We start from the raw sequence: 3,676 nt of genomic DNA, 5'->3' as shown, positions 1-3,676 counted from the left end.
GTTTTTTTGAGACTCCAGTATTGTATTCTCAATATACAAGACATATGGACAATTTAAGGGTGTCAAACAGTTCGGTTCGATTTGATTCGATTCAAAAATTTCGATTCAGTTCAGAATATAGTATGAAAAAGTTAAAACCAAATCAAAGCCTAAACAAATTTCATTACATCAAATTAAATCAGTTTGGTTTTATTCAATTCTTATTTTGTTTTCTATATTCGATTTCATAAAATTGGTATACAGTATTAGTAATTTTGTTTCAATTTACTTCTTGGTTCGTAAGAGACTTCAGCATGCCTTTAACTAGTCTTGAAGAAGTAAGGCACGAAGAGGAAACAATTTGAGATGCATAATAGCAGAAGAGGAGTAGAGTAGATAGTTAAATACAGATGCAAAAGAGACAAAGTGAAAAATCGAAATCTTAGAACTCGTGTTTTAGCCTTTTAGGTTTTAGTATGACATAACGACTTGCATCCCAGTGGTGGGATTAATGATTTGGTAAAACAAAGGTATCATGATGGGTATCAGTCATCGATAGATCTTGATCTAGATACGAATCGGCCGAATCAGATAATTTTACCCTCAATTTCAACTAAAAATATTTTTTAGATAAATTTATCCTAATTAGAACCTTTCCACTGACATAATATTGGGCAAGTATGGAGAACAACCAATATAGCTCAACTGATACGCCTGATCCAATTCCCATTTTTATAACCAAGGTGGGATTTTTCTTCACCTACAGTTAAAGAAAACTTTTACCTTCACATTTTAATCTTTTTCTTTAGGAATTGAAGCATAGTTGGAAGGCATTCCAAGTACATTGGCCTTTTTTCCGATCACATGACAATACCTTAAAAAAGGGTATACCAAATGAACGAGGCTCCCGTCATTGTGGGGTTTGAGAGGGTCATAATATATGCAGTCTTACCCTTGTTTTCGCAAAAAGACTGTTTCCAGACTCGAACCCATGACCACTTAGTCACAATGGAGTAACCTTTACCATTGCACCAAGGCCCATCCTCCACATGACAATACTTAATGTGCCCAAATTTAGTGGAGTTAGTTCTGCATTATCTAATCATGACTCTATTGCCATATCAATTTGATTAATGTACCTGCCATTTTAATAATATGTTAAGAGAATCACTTTTATTTGACACTATATGTGAAATATAAAGATTTAAAAAGTTTAGGAAAAACAATGTAACATTTTGTTGAGATTAGACTCTAAAATTTGACAGATGTTCTTTTTATTATTTTCTATTTATTCAATAATCAAAATGACCCAATAAACAATTGATGACAAAAAAACTTTAAATGAATTGTTTAGTGGCACAAATGTGAAACAGAGGAGTCAATCCTGGGACATCTTAGTGACATGCACTATACTGGCAAGTCACCAAGCAACTAAACAAGCGTTCACATACCCATGAATTAACATGACCCGCAATTAACAAGACATTTTAGGAAAATGATGTACACATTGCTAATAGTATATGCTCACAAACACACTCTTTTGTCCCTATCATTCTCTCTCCTCCCTAGCCATATGGGCCTTCTATATAAGAATCCTTAGGCACTTCCTCCCAAAGTCCCAAGTGTCCAATGTAGGGCTGAAACAGGGTCGGGTTGGGCCAGGCTTTACAGAACCCTAGCCCAACCCTAAGTCCCCTTGGCTGGGCCCAGACCCGACCCTAACCTAACTCAGGGCCAGAAAATCCAACCCTGACCCGCCCTCAGGGTCGGGCCAGACTGACCTTGATTGGCCCTGATCATGGGGTAGGGGAAAGAAATGCATTGGTTGGAATGGTCCGGGGAGAACATTATCAATTTTACATAAAATAACACTATAATAAAAAATATTATATCAGTTATTGTCTTCATATATAATATATTATATAAAAAAAATGTAGGTGACATTTAAAGTTTATAATGTGTATATTATATCAATATTTATTTTATAGTATAACTTAAATCAGGGCCGGGCCAAGCTTAGCTTGAGGCCTGAACCCTAACCCGACCCGACCTTGACTTAGGGTTAGAAATTTTCAGCCCTGACCTACCCTCAGGGCCAGATATCTCAACCCAGGCCTTGTTCGGGCTCAGGGCGGGTTCGGGCCGACAGGGCCAAACTTGCACCCCTAGTCCAATGGCTTATCCTAAGACATGCCAATACAATCTGGCCATGCATAGATTCAATCCGTTCATGTTATTTTATAAGGAAAAAGAATGCTTATCGGTCGCATGGTTCTTGCGTGCAGACACAGGACTTTACAAAATTATTGCTCAGCTCTCAATGAACTAAAAAATCTCATTCAATCAAATGCTCATGCATGCACTCTTATTAGGGATCTGGCTCTCCTCCAGCAGTGGCGAGAGCTAGAGGGTCCAGCCCAGCAAAAATAGGCGGGGACCCACTTGGGTACCACCTGTGAAATGACCAAAACCCCCCTTGTTTTGCTGGGCTGGACCCTCCAGTTCTCACCATGGCTGGAGAAGAGCCAAATTTTTTATTAGGTCATCTACTGATGCAGGCACTACACGATCAGACAATGATCTCTTTCCTTACTTCATATTAACATTCAAAAATTTAGCCAAATATTCTCTGCGCCCAAACACATGAGGGTTGGCAAAATGATCACCCTACCCCCTGAATACCCAGCTCATGTGTCTAGACATAGGCTGCGTTGCGGCATGGAAAACATCATCCCAAAAATTTTATATTAATTCAAAGCGAAGAACATTTGAAGGTTTCCCAATACTTATTTTAATGATGGTACGTGCGTGCAGTCTATACTCTATTCTCCAACACTCCACACGACACACGGCAATTAATGGTGCTCTTTTTGTTGGCTAAAAACCAAAGATACATCATCTTTTATTAATTCTTTCTTACTGGTTAAGTATGAACAGGCCCGCATTAGCACGTTAATTAATTCGTCAATTTTCAACGTTCTTCAGGCCGTTACCTGTTGTTAGCGGCACGTTCTTAGTCTTAGAGCTTGAGAGAGAGCATGAGGTAATGAGGAGGACATGGTGAGAGGGACCCACCAAAGACCATAATTCAGCACGTGTGTATTGGCTTTAACTTTAGCTTTTGACCAACTGCTACTTACTTCTTATCAAGGCCTTTTATTAAATAATTGATTAGGTTATGCAAAACTATCTTATCTATCCTTTAAGAACTAATTAAATAAGTTAATTATAGTTAATTCTACCACTTAAAAGGAGCAAAAGCCTACATGAGGAAATCTAGTGTAATAATGAAAGAGGGTCCAGATAGGCCTTGCTTAGCTTGAAACCTTTGAACCTAGCTTCCTTCTCTTTTTTGTACCTAGGGAAAAGGAATTAATACATAATATGCATTCTTTAGCCAAAGCTTAGCTGGGTGAATGTATTTAATGAATATATTAATTAAAATTTTTTTGAATTAATCACATGTTAAATTTTTTCATCCAAAAAATAAACCATATGTTAAATTTAATGTTTCAACTTAATCAAGAGATTTTCTCATACATGTACGAGACTTTTTTCCTTGTATTATCAACTACCCCTAACATTTTTGTTTCCTCCAAAATTAAGATTGACTTTCAACCATTTCTAAAGGTTGATTATGCAATAATTTTTTTTTGCAAATGAGTAGAAGGTGAGTGATGTGGATTGTCTCATGAAG

This window comes from Telopea speciosissima, chromosome 11 (genome assembly GCF_018873765.1).
Source record: "Telopea speciosissima isolate NSW1024214 ecotype Mountain lineage chromosome 11, Tspe_v1, whole genome shotgun sequence".
NCBI classification, from domain to species: Eukaryota; Viridiplantae; Streptophyta; class Magnoliopsida; order Proteales; family Proteaceae; genus Telopea; species Telopea speciosissima.
The sequence above is the reverse complement of the archived record's forward strand: the minus strand, read 5'-3'. Positions refer to the sequence as shown.